The 13,615-nt window shown below is 40.4% G+C and overlaps 1 long non-coding RNA gene across 2 annotated transcripts in view; it reads right to left on the bottom strand.

Moving 5' to 3' along the window:
• LOC138168952 (uncharacterized) overlaps positions 1-13,615 on the bottom strand; it is a 327,150-nt gene that overhangs the window by 300,255 nt on the left and 13,280 nt on the right. The window contains exon 3 of one of the 2 annotated variants that reach the window (XR_011170239.1): positions 7,836-8,122. The exons of the other annotated variant lie outside the window; for it this stretch is intronic. This is a non-coding gene — a long non-coding RNA (uncharacterized lncRNA). The remainder of the gene's footprint in view (positions 1-7,835; positions 8,123-13,615) is intronic. 2 annotated transcript variants of the gene reach the window in all.

Here is a 13,615-nt window from a genome sequence, read left to right as displayed (position 1 = left end):
CCCCCCCCCCCGCGGCGAGAAACCGCTGAGACACCGGCACAGCCTGCCAGCGCCATGTGGAGGCTTCAGCCCCTGGCCTGCAGAGTGTAGGGGGACCAAGCACCAGTCTGAGGGGTAATCGCTCTTGCTTTAACCTGCTTGGATCTAGATTGCAGTCTAGGGTGGAGGTCCTGGGGTGTGTGTCCAGCTTGCCAGAGCGTGTGGAGACCTCAGAGAGGGCACCCATCTAATACCTCCGGCAGCTGAGAAAACCCCAGCATTTGGGACGAAAACTCCCCTGTCTGGTGGCAGAGTCCTACTGTGGCAAAAAGCCCAAAAATCAAATCATTGAGTGGCAAAATGAGCAGGCAAAGGAAACAAAGCAGACAGAAGATTCCAACATCACACTCCTATTTTGGGGATAAGAAGGAGCAAGGCATGGAACAGGAGGAAATCAGTGAAGTCAGAACTCCTGCACCAAAAGCTTCAAAGGAAAATACAAGCTGGTTACAGGCCATAGAGGACCTTAAGAAGCAGATAAGAGAAGTGGAGGAAAAATTGGGAAGAGAAATGAGAACAATGCAAGAAAATTATGAAATGAGAGTCAACAGCCTGACTGAAGAAAATAACACCTTAAAAAACAGACTGACTCAAATGGCAAAGGAGGCTCAAAAAGGCAATGAGGAGAAGAATGCCTTAAAAAGTCGAATTTGCCAGATGGAAAAAGAATCTCAAAAAAAAAAACATTTGTTTTTAAAACTTTGAGTTCCAGATTTTTTTCCTTCTTCCCTCCTCACCCACCCCCCACTGAGAAGATAAGCAATTCAACATAGGGTGTACATGTATAGTTATGCAAAATATTTCCATAGTAGTTATATTGTGAAAGACTAACTATAATTCCCTCCATCCTATGCCGCCCCCAACCTATTCTATTTTCTACTTTGTCCCTGTCCCTTTTGAAAAGTGTTTGCTTCTGGCTACCCTCTCCCTAATCTGCCCTCCCTTCTATCATCCCCCCTCTTATCCCCTACTCCCCTGTTTTCATGTGGATAAGATACCCAATTGAGTGTGTATGTTATTCCCTCCTTAAGCCAAATTCAAAGAGAGTAAGGTTGACCCATTCCCTTTCACCTTCCTGCTCTTCCCCTCCATTGTAACAGTGTTCTCTTGCCTCTTTTATATGAGATAATTTACCCTAATCTATCTTTCCCTTTCTCCTTCTCTCAATATATTCCTCTCTCACCCTTTTTAGATATCATTCCTTCATATTCAACTCATCCTGTGCCCTCTGTCTATGTATACATGTACACATATATGCACACGCTTACATACATTTATAAACACATAGACCCTCCAATACATACATATATATGTATATATACATATATATTCCCTTCAACTATCCTCATATTGAGAGAAGTCTCATGAGTTACAATTATTGTTTTTCCATGTAGGGATGTAAATAGTTCAATTTTAATAAGTTCCTTATGATTTCTTTTTCTTGTTTACCTTTTCATGCTTCTCTTGCTTCTTGTATTTGAAAGTCAAATTTTCTGTTCAGCTCTGGTTTTTTCATCAAGAATGCTTGAAAATCCTCTCTTTCATTGAATGACCATATTTTTCCCTGAAGCATTATACTCAGTTTTGCTGGGTAGCTGATTCTTGGTTTTAATTCTAGGTCCTTTAACCTCCAGAATATCATATTTGAAGCCCTTTGATCCCTTAAGGTAGAAGCTGCTAGGTCTTGTGTTATCCTGATTATGTTTCCACAATACTCAAATTATGTCTTCCTGACTGCTTGCGGTATTTTCTCCTTGACCTGGGAACTCTGGAATTTCACTATAATTTTCCTAATTTTCTTTTTGGGATCTTTATCAAGAGATGATGGGTGAGCCTTCTAGGAGCAGGGGTCTTCTGGCTCCAGCCAGAAGACAAGAGAGCACGGGACAGGAAGTCCCCCCACCCCCCCCCCCCAAGCAACACACTGCGCCAACCTCACGGCACGCAGCCAGCAAATGGTCGCAGAGGCATCTTCTGTATAAAAAAGGACTTCTGGACATGAGAGTCAAGATGGAGGAGTAGAAGCAGGACCTCCACACAGCTCCAGCTTCTACCTTCCCCAATCCATGTAAAAGGAAACTCTTAACAAATTTTGGAGCTGCAGAACCCACAAAATGACACAGAGAAGATAACCTCCCACTGAGGACAGCCCAGCAGGCCAGCAGAAATCAGCCAGTTAAGAGATCTGGGAACTGAGCCCAGGCCCACATGAGCCAGAGGTTTTAGCCACAGGGTGGGCCTGATCAGCTGCCAGCTGGAGGAACTCCAGATCAACAGCAGCTGTAGCCATTTCCAGATTTATCAACACATAGATGCAAAGGACAAAGTGAGAGGTCAGTGCAGTGTGGACTTTGGGACCAGTAGTTGGGAGAGCATCAGCTTTTGCACCCAGGGTGAGAAGCCACTGAGACTCCTTGCCTCAGCCAGCACCATGTTGCAGCTTCAGCTCCTGACCTGCACTGTGTAGGGGGACCAAGCACCAGTCTGAGGGGTAATCATTCTTGCTTTAACCTGCTTGGATCTAGATTGCAGTCTAGGGTGGAGGTCCTGGGGTGTATGTCCAGCTTGCCAGAGTGTGTGGAGGCTTCAGACAGGGCACCCAACTAATACCTCTGGCAGCTGAGAAAACCTCAGCATTTGGGACGAAAGCTCTCCTGTCTGGTGGCAGAGTCCTACTGTGGCAAAAAGTCCAGGGGCAAGTGACTGAGGGGCGACACGATCAGGCAAAGGAAACAAAGCAAACAGAAGAATCCAACATTAGATTCCGATTTTGGGGACAAAAAGGAGCAAAGCATGGAACAGGAGGAAGACAGTGAAGTCAGAACTCCTGCACCAAAAGCTTCAAAGGAAAATATAAACTGGTTATAGGCCATAGAGAACCTTAAGAAGCAGATAAGAGAAGTGGAGGAAAAATTGGGAAGAGAAATGAGAACAATGCAAGAAAATTATGAAATGAGAGTCAACAGCCTGACTGAGGAAAATCATACCTTAAAAAATAGAATAACTCAATTGGCAAAAGAGGCTCAAAAAGGCAATGAGGAGAAGAATGCCTTAAAAAGCCAAATTTGCCAGATGGAAAAAGAAGCTCAAAAGCTCAAGGAGGAGAATTATTCCCTCAGATTTAGAATGGAGCAAAGGGAAACTACTGACTTTATGAGAAATCAAGATGCTGTTAAACATATCCAAACAAATGAAAGAATAGAAGACAATGTGAAATATCTCATCGGGAAAACCACTGACCTGGAAAATAGATCCAGGAAAGATAATTTTAAAATTATTGGACTACCTGAAAGCCATGATCAAAGAAAGAACCTAGAAATCATCCTCCAAGGAATTCTCAAGGAAAATCGCCCTGATGTTTTAGAACCAGAAGGCAAAATAGAGGTTGAAAGAATCTACCGGTCACCTCCTGAAAAAGATCCCAAAAAGAAAACTCCTAGGAATATTATAGCCAGGTTCCGGAATTCCCAGATCAAGGAGAGAATATTATGAGCAGCCAGGAAGAAACAATTTGAATATTGTGGAAACAAAATCAGGATAACACAGGATCTGGCAGCTTCTACACTGAGGGATCGAAGGGGCTGGAATATGATATTCTGGAGGGCAGAGGAGCTGGGATTAAAACCAAGAATTACCTACCCAGCAAAACTGAGTATCATGTTTCAGGGGGAAATATGGTCATTCAGTGGAATAGAGGACTTTCAAGCATTCTTAATGAAAAAACCAGAGTTGAATAGAAAATTTGACATTCAGATACAAGAAGCAAGAGAAGCTTAAGAAAGTAAACAGGGAAAAGAAATCATAAGGAACTTATTAAAGTCGAACTATTAACATTCCTATATGGAAAAATGATAATTGTAACTGATGAAACTTTTCTCAGTATGAAAATAGTTGAAGGGAATAGAAATACATGTGTGTGTGTGTGTGTGTGTGTGTGTCTATATCGGAGGGTACACGGGCATATGAATACATATGTGAATGTATGTATATATCTTTACAGGTATACATAGATAGAGGGCACAGGACCAATTTAATAGGAAGGGATGATACTTAAGGAGTTAGGAGGTGAGAGAGCAATATAGTGGGAGGAGATGGAGAGAGACAGAATGGGGTAAACTATCTCATGTAGAAAAGGCAAGGGAAAATGGTTACAATAGAGGGGAAGAATAGGAGGGCAAGGGGGAATGGGTCAACCTTATTCTCATTGAGTTTGGCTGAGGGAGGGAATGACATGCACACTAAATGGGGCATCTCACCCTACAGGAGAATAGGGGACGGGGATGAGAGGGGGGATGATGGAAGGGAGGGCAGGCTGGGGGTGGGGGGAGGGAAGTTGTAAGCACTCACTTTTGAGGAGGGATGGGATCAAGGTGGAGAATGGAGCAGGTGGGTGGTGGGATAGGAGGGAGGGAAATATAGCCAGTCTTTTACAATATATCTTCTATGTTAATGTTTTGCATTAGCTACACATGTACAGTCTATACTGAACTGCTTATCTTCCCAGTAAGGGTGGGTGACAAGGGAGGAAGGGAATGAATCTGGAATTCAAAGTTTTAAAATCAAATGTTTAAAATTATATACATATATATATATATACACACACATATATATACATATATATCCCAATTACATGTAAAATAGTATTAATAATAGTGTGTATATGTATATACACTATTATTAATACTATTTTACATGTAATTAGGAAATAAGATATACAGGCACTGGGGCATAGAGATCCACCATGCCCTACTGGAAAAGTCGAAGGGGGTATGGGAGAAGATATGGAAGAGAGCAGACTGGAGGAGGGGATATACTGTGGGATTGCTATTTTGGAGTGGTGGGTAGGGGAAAAACAGGGAGAAAATTTGTAAATCAAAATCTGGCGGAAATGAATGATGTAAATCAGAAGTTAATAAAGCATTTGAAAAATGAAAAAAAAAGAATATGCATGCATGCCAAATGTCTTTTTCAATGATTTGTAATATACGTTTTATGACAGGAAACTTTTTTTGTACAAGACACTCCAATAAATGTTTTGATTTTTTAAAAAAATCTCTATACATTTATATTAAAAAAGAAATAGAAAAGAGTGTTGAGTATGAAACTTAAAGATATAACCAAATGAAAAACTGTAAAATTAAAAAAAGAGAGATGATGGGTGAATTCTTTCCATTTCTTGGTTCTAGAATATCAGGACAATTTTGTTTGATAATTTCTTGAAAGATGTTGTCTAGGCTCTTTTTTTGATCGTGGCTTTCAGGTAGTCCAATAATTTTTAAGTTGTCTCTCCTCGATCTATTTTCCAGGTCAGTGGTTTTTCCAATGAGATATTTAACATTGTCTTCTATTTTTTCATTTGTTTGGATCTGTTTTATAGTATCTTGATTTCTCATAAAGTCATTAGCTTCCAATTGTTCCAATCTAATTTTGAAGGAGTTATTCTCTTTGGTGAGTTTTTAAAATTCCTTTTCCATCTGGGCAGTTTGACTTTTTAAGGCATCCTTCTTCTCATTGGCTTTTGGGCCTCTTTTGCCATTTGGGTTAGTCATTTTTTAAGGTGTTATTTTCTTCAGTGCTTTTTTGGGTTTTCTTTAGCAAGCTATTGACTCACTTTTCATGATTTGCTTGCGTAATTCTCATTTCTCTTCCCAAGTTTTCCTCCACTTCTCTTACTTAATTTTCAAAACCAATTCATATTTTTCTTGGAAGCTTTTGATGCAGGAGTTCTGACTTCATTATCTTCCTGCCATTCCATGATTTGATCCTTTTTGTCCCCAAAAAAAGGACTCTATTGTATGTTTGTGCTTCCTCTGCTTGCTCATATTGCCAGCCAATTACTTGACTTTTGAGCTCTTTGCCATGTTAGAACTCTGCTTCTAGATTGCAGAGAGCTATGCCCCAAATCGCTGGGATTTTTGCAGCTTCCAGAGCTATTAGGAGGGTGCCCTCTCCACAGCCCCCACAAGCTCTGGCACACTGGCCACACACCCCAGGACCACCACCCAAGATCACAATCCAGATCCAAGCAGGTTAAAGCAAGAGTGATTACCCTCTGAATGGTCATTTGGTCCCCCTTTGTTCTGCAGGCTAGGAGCTCTGGAGGCAGCCACCACACCTCTACCACTTCTCACCCCAGGAGCAGGGGCTGGACCATGCTCTTCTCCACCCAGTTCCAACAGAGTTCCAGACTGACCTTTTACTTTCTCTTTGGCATTTATGTGTTGAGAAGTCTGAAAACTGTGACAGCTGCTAGTGATTCACTCTTCTGAAGTCTGCTCTGGCCGCTGCTGGTCAGGGCTGCCCCAGGGCCAGAACCCTGCGGCTCACACTGGACTGCATTTGGCTCCCAGCCCAGTGCAATAGACTCTTCCTGTCAGCCTGCTGGGCTGCCTTCAGTGGGAGATTTTATTTCTCTCTGTCATTTTGTGGGTTCTGTAGCTCTAAAATTTGTTAACAATCATTTTTTTACATATATTGGAAGTGGTGGGAGTTGGAACCATGTGGAGATCCTGTTTTTACTCCACCATCTTGGCTCTGCCCCCTAATACAAATATTCTACTAGTTTTGTTGTATAGCTACAAGTACTGGAATACTAGTTCTCCAAAGAATTGAGAAACAATATGATCCAGGGGTCAGAGATGGAGGAGGTGGGTAGGAGTGGAAAGTGTGACAAGGAATTACAAAGGAGAATTCAAGTAACAAAAAGGTCGTCAAAAATGTATATAAGCAAAGGAGATGGGCTATTCATGGACTAAGAGCAAGGGTGACCTGATACTTCTCTGGTATCCTCATGATGTCAAGAGAAATCCAGGTTTCCAAAAATAAATAAATATTTGATGCATGAATAAATAAATGAATGAATGAATAAATAAAAGAAATCCAAGATTCCATCCCCTACCTGGCCCAGGCCCACCATGGACCTTCTTAGGAGGATACGAGCAACAGTTGTGAAGGATGGGCAGGCACAAATAGGCTGTGATCAGCTTTGTTGGAGGCAATACCCATATCACTGAGATCATAGATCCATTTGTGCATTTCAACACCAAGATCTTCTATTTCCAGAACTTAAATAGGGAAGGTTATGAGTTTTTTGTAATGTCAGAAGTGTTTACCACTAGACATTTAAAAAGAAGGGATAGAGAATATTTTTGTCTCCTCTCCAGCCTCTCAAATTCCTCTCCTTTTTTCCCTTTTTCACTTTTTCCTTTTCTCTCCCGTTTAATTTCTTTCCTTCCTCTTTCATCTTGCCCAGAATGATTCACATTAGGAAAGACTGAATGATTCCCATTAGGAAGGACAAGGTATCTAAGCCCAGTTCTTGAACTGAATCCTCTATTAAATGACTCTGCTGAAAATGATGATTCTGCAGCGTCCTGGGGCCATCCTATTGCTCAGCTGTCTCTCTGGTTGTAAGGATCTGCAGAATGTGTAGCCCATCAAGTCTTCCCTGAAGCAGCCATTATTTCTGCTTCTATCCTCCTTACTTGAGGATAATTGGTTCCTAGCCTATTTATAATATCGCATTTGATAACCAGAAATAGTTTTCCCATTTTCTTGCCACCCTTCTTCACCAGTTAAGCTTAGCTTTTTCCCCTTTTTTTTAAAGCCTATATATGCTTTTCTAAATTCCCTCACATTTTATCCATGTACCACGCTAATGTCCTTGGCTCCATGTTCAGTGGAATACTTAAAAGAATCACAGATCTAGAATCGAAAGGGATTTCAGAAACCACCTAATCCAAGTCCCTCATGTCACAATTGAGGAAACCAAGGCCCATTAAAGTTAAGTGACTTACCCAAAGCCAGACAGGTAGCATCAGAGGAAGGATTTGAACCCAAGATCTCTGACTCCTAAGACCAGTGCCGTTCCCATTATATCACAAAGTCCAGGTAAAAGCAGTGGTATGGACCTTATTCTTGCCCCATTCAGGACTAGATAATTGGAAGTTCTGAATTGACTGAATTAAGGAGGTAGTCAGAGATCAGGACAAAGGTAGAGTAGGGCAAAGTGCACCATTCACAGAATTCGACAGCTTTATGATCACAGCAATCCTTTCACCTCTGTGAGCCTTAGTTTTCTCATCTGTAAAATGGAAACAAAAATGCTTATACGGGTGGTTGTGAGCAACCCTAAATACATAAATGGTCTTTTTGTTTATTTTCTTGTTTGTTTTTATAATCATTCCTCTACAGTTTATACTTAACTTGTGCCACACCCACTCCCTTCACTCCTGGCAGCCTTTCTACTGTTCTGCTCCACTGTTTCTTTTTATACTATGATTACATTACCAATAGAATATAAGTCCCTGGAGAGTAGGGACTTTTTCCATTTTTTGTCTTTGTAACCCCAATACTTGCCACCATTCCTGGTCCCCAGCAGTTTGTTGAATTAAACTGAGCTGAATAGGACCAAACTCCTATACATATCCTTTTACCCCTTCAAATTATCTGAAGCCTTTATTTATTGTTGTTCAGTCATTGTCCAACTCCTCATGACCCCATTTGGGGTTTTCTTAGCAAAGATACTAGAGTAATTTGCCATTGCCTTCTCCAGCTCAATTTACAGATGAGGAAACTGAAGTAAATGGGGTCAAGTGACCTGCCCTACTGAGTGTCTGAGGCCAGATTTGAACTCAGGAAACTAAGTTTTCCTGACTCTAGCCTGGCATTCTAGCCACTGTGTCATCTAGCTGCCCTTTTTGAAACCTTATTTCCCCTAATGACACCAGTTTCTTACCAGATCTTTCAATTAAGCAAGTATTAATTAAGCAGCCATTTTATGCTAGGCACTGAGCTGTGCTGATAGGTAGATAGATAGATAGATAGATAGATAGATAGATAGATAGATAGATAGATAGATAGATAGAAGACAGAAAGGTAGATAGATAGACAGATGAGTGAATGAATGAATTAATAAGTGAATAAATAGATTAATAAATGAGTAAATGAAAAGGGAAATGGTACTTGCCATCAAGAAAGCGTATTCTTTGCTCCCTACTGGTATTTTCAGACCACTACAGCACTCTACAACCTCTATTCTTTTGAAATTCACAGTATCCCTTGACCCCCATGCTCTACTAGTCCTCAACCCTGGGTCACAACCTCTACCTACCTTCTTCACATAATCTCCCCAGCAGCTGAACACCAGTGGTGGAAGTTGTAGAACCAGACCAAATAGATCTTCTTTAAAACAATGATATCAATTTCACCTGGGTCCTCAATGCTGCAGTTCAATCTTTTATTCTTACCTGATTAATTCTATCACTTTGTAGTCATTTCATGTCCATCAATAAGCATTTATTAAGTGCCTCCTACATGCCAGGAACTATGTTAAGCACTGGGGATACAAAAAGAGGCAAAGACACTCCCTGTCCTCAAGGAGCTCACATTCTTTTCATTCAACCTCTAACCCAGTTTCCTTCAACAGATCTTATTGAGAAATTGAGCCCAAAGACCAAGGACTCCAGCATCATCTTTGCTCCACATCTCAAAATTCTTCTATATCTTCACCTCTCCTCTCTTCCTTGGCTTCAGTCTCTAAAGAAGTTAGATCTTCTCATTGATTATGATTCTTTTTTCAAACTGATTAATGTTTAATGTGAAGGTATATGTAGAACCTATATTGGATTGCATGCTGCCATGAGGGAAGAGGAGTGGAAAGGGGGGAGAGACATTTTGGAACTCAAAAACTTGAGTGGAACTGAATTTTGTAAGCTAATAGTAAATAATTTTTTAAAAAAAGAAGAAGTTAGATCTTCTCTTTGTCAAAACTAACTCCTCATCCCTCTTGACTTCTATGGTATAGCAGCAACCACAATGGCATACCCAAGATGGCTGCTAGCACAAGTCCTTAGACCTGCTTTACTAGGAAAGATAGTTGTTTAAGGGGTCAACAATCTCTTTTAATTACACTTACTAGTTCAGGGGAAAAGGCAGCACCCAAACTTCAGAGAAAATACATAAAGAGAAATAAAGACCGACAGACAGGGCTTCTAACTATCTGAGAAATTAGGACAGATCAACAGACAGAAACAACTGTCTGACCAAGGCAATACATACATAGTTACCAGAGAGAGAAGCACCAATATCTGGGTTTTTCAAAGCTGGGGGGCTCTTTAATGGCTACATAGAATTTCACAAGAATACTCTTCCAGTGAGTGAGACCCAAAGCAAAATGCTAACCTCAGAGTATATATATATACTTTTTTCAGGGTCAGAGGGCATCACAACCCTGGTGATCCACTACCTAATTACAAAGTAACAAAAGGTGTAGGCCTTCCTGAAAAACAATCCTCCCCAATCAAGTTTCCCTTAATGGGCTCCGTGTGAGACCTATTAATGGGCAGGGAATATCTTATATCCCATTAACATTATTGTTAAAATGACTTGAGCCCTTGTTCCCACTATCCCATTCTTCTCATCTCCTCTGGGAGTTTGCTGTTATTCTTTCTTTCCTAATCTTCAACCTCCCCTTCTCCATTCCTCACTGCCTATATACATACAAAGGTCTCCACCATCTTTAGAAAATCTTCTTCTGACTTTTGATTATCATACTATGACTCTTCTTCTTTTTATTGCACAATTCCTAGACACGTCTACAATTTCTGCCCACCCCTTCTTCACCCACTACTTCTAATCCTGTGCGATCCAACCTCAGTTCCCAGAAACTCACCATTCATTTCTTAACTGTTAAAGTTGGTGGCCTTTTCTTAGTCTCATCCTGCTTGATCTCTCTTCAGACTTTTGACAATGTCTGCTTCCATGACACTCCTTTGCCCTGCTTTCCCTCCTCTCTGTGTGATCCTTCTCAGTCTTTTTTGCTGCATCATCATCTGTCTCCCACCTACTAAGTGTGACTATCTCCCAAGGCTGATTCCTGAGATCTTTTATTTCTCTTAAACTTCACCTTTGATTTCAATCTCTAGACAGATGAATATGAATTCTAAACATCTGAAGCTAATCTCTCTCACCTCCCACATAGCATTACCAATTGTCTACTAGACATCTTTCCTTGTATATCTTCTAAGTATCCCAAACTAAAATATCCAACACAAAACTTTTCCCTGAAGCTACCCCTCCTTTTAGCCTCCCTATTTTTGTTGAGACCACTACCATCCTCTTAATCACCTGGAGTCATGCTTGACTCCTTTCTCCTTCAATATTCATATCTAATCAGGTGCCAAACCTTGTTGATTCTACCTCCATAATGTCTCCTGAATTCATCCCTTCACTTCCACTTATACAATCACCATCCTAGTTCAGGTCCTGTCATCTCTTGCCTTGACTACCATAATAACCTCCTAATTTGTCTCTCTCTGATTTCAGTCTGTCCTTTCTCAATCATTCCTATAGCTTCCACAATGATCTTTCCTCTCTTAGGAGGATCATTTGAAGGAATTAGGAATTTTTAGCCTGGAAAACAGAAAGATTGGGAAGAAGGAAGTGGCAAATGATGCCTGTCAAAATTTTTGAAGGGTTGTCACAGTGTATAGGCATTAAGCTCATTATTTTAGACTCCAGGGAAAACTAGGACCAAGGGGTAGAAATTACAAGAAGATGGATTTTTGGCTTAATCTAAAGAAAAATTATTAACAATCGGAACTTTCAGAAAATAATTAATTACCCAATGAAGTTATAAGTTCCCTATCCCTATAAATATTCAAGCAGAGGCAAGCCGACAGCTGGTTGGGAGGTGGAATGGAGAAGTGTAGTAGAAGGGATTCACACAACAAGGAACAGGGCAACAGAGTGATTTTCCAAAGACCCTTCCAACTTCAGGTAGCTATGATTCAAAGACCTGGTTTGTTGTTTGCTATTCATCAAGTACTCCAGGCTTTTGTGGTGGCTGATTCAGTGGTGCAAAGATACTTAAGATCTAGAAATTGCTTCTACCAGTCTCAGGGAAGGATACAAGAGGTCTTGGCAATTCCCTGGCAATGTACAAGGATAATAGAATAAAGAAAGACACAATGTGGCAGTGTGGCAAGCATGATGGACCTAGAGTCAAAAAATCTCAGTTATATTCTGGCAACTGACATTCTGCAGGATGATCATTCAGTTTTTCTGAGCCTCAGTTTCCTCACCTGTAAATTGGAGATGGTAAAGTTTGCATAAACCTACCTCAAGGGTTGTTGTATGATGCTATTGAACTTTAGAGGTAGAAAGGGTTTTAGAGATTGCACGTCCCAACCACATCCTCTTACAAATGAGGAAACGGAGGTCCAGAAATGTTAAGGTACAAGCCAAAGCTCACCAGAGACAGCTAAATGGCCTAGTGGATAGAAGCACTTGACCTGGAGGCAGGAAGAACTGAGCTCAAATACAACCTGAGACACTTACTAGCTGTGTAATCTGGGGCAAACCATTTAATCTCTGCCTGTCTCCCAGGGTTATTGTGAGGATAAGAAGAAATAATATGCATAAAGTACTACGCAAACCTTAAAAAGCTATAATATATATATAATATGATTAGTTATTTTTATTGTTACCTCAAATGGCAAGTAGCATGGTGCAATGATGATCCTGATATCCATCTGCAAAATCAGGTGTTGACAAGATGCCTGAGATTTTATAAATTATGTTGAATGCATTATTTGGGTAGCTTATTTTTTAATGTATAAGCAGATCTAAAATTGCAAAGAATAATAAATGTGTGGTCAGTGATCCTGGATGAGGTGCCCAGTTCTGCCAAAGCTTAAATTCTGCACCAGCTCTCATGGATTTCAATTCTCCATGGCATCTTTACCCATGTGGGTGGCTGAATGAGTGGGTTGTGTTTAAAGGTCAGCTTAGTGGCTTTGGTTCTGTGTAGTATTTCTAAGTTTATTGACAAGAATCTGAGACAAATTGAAACATATTATGCCATCAGATTCCAAACTGCTCAGAGCCATAGCTGATGAGGCTTATTGGCCATCATGGTCTCAGAGTGCTAAATGTAATTCTTTGGAGCTGTCCAAAGAATGATTCACATCTGTGGTGTTGAATATATTTGTACTGTATGAATGCTGATTGTTCTGAGTGCACTAATGCTGTGGAAGGGAGGGAGAACAAGGGTATCTCCGCAGGGTCTCTCATCAAAGTTTCCACCCCTTAAGAAGGGGTAGAGTTGTCACAATGGTTCTGAGCAATCATTTCTCCTCTGTAACTCTAGAAAGAGCCAACACACAGGTTAGGAAGCTAGCTCAGCATAATTTTGTTTTTGAGAAGAGATTGGCATTTTTTTCCCTCTAAGACTGTTTCACACTCCCTTAAATTCCTCCATTACATCAGTATTGGCAGACAGAGTTATCGAGAAATTTCTGGAAAGTATTCTGTTTTGGAGATGCCTAAAAGGTTCTTTATATCAGTCATCTACATATTTTTGTTTTAATTGTTGCACCCTTTTAGTAAGAAATTTCTGAGCATGTGCTTATATGTATGTACTTATCTATAAATTATATAAATGTATAAAAGGATAAGACAAAGATGAAATAATATTAGATTCTATCAAAAGGGAGCCACTGGAGTTTATTGAGTATAGGAGTATGTTTTCAGAACTCTGCTTTAGGAAAATCTCTCACTTGGACTATTATAATAG

This window comes from Petaurus breviceps, unplaced genomic scaffold, assembly GCF_028583685.1.
Source record: "Petaurus breviceps papuanus isolate PSGF00001 unplaced genomic scaffold, PetGlider_PUasm1.0 37, whole genome shotgun sequence".
Lineage (NCBI taxonomy): Eukaryota > Metazoa > Chordata > Mammalia > Diprotodontia > Petauridae > Petaurus > Petaurus breviceps.
The sequence above is the reverse complement of the archived record's forward strand: the minus strand, read 5'-3'. Positions and strand labels throughout refer to the sequence as shown.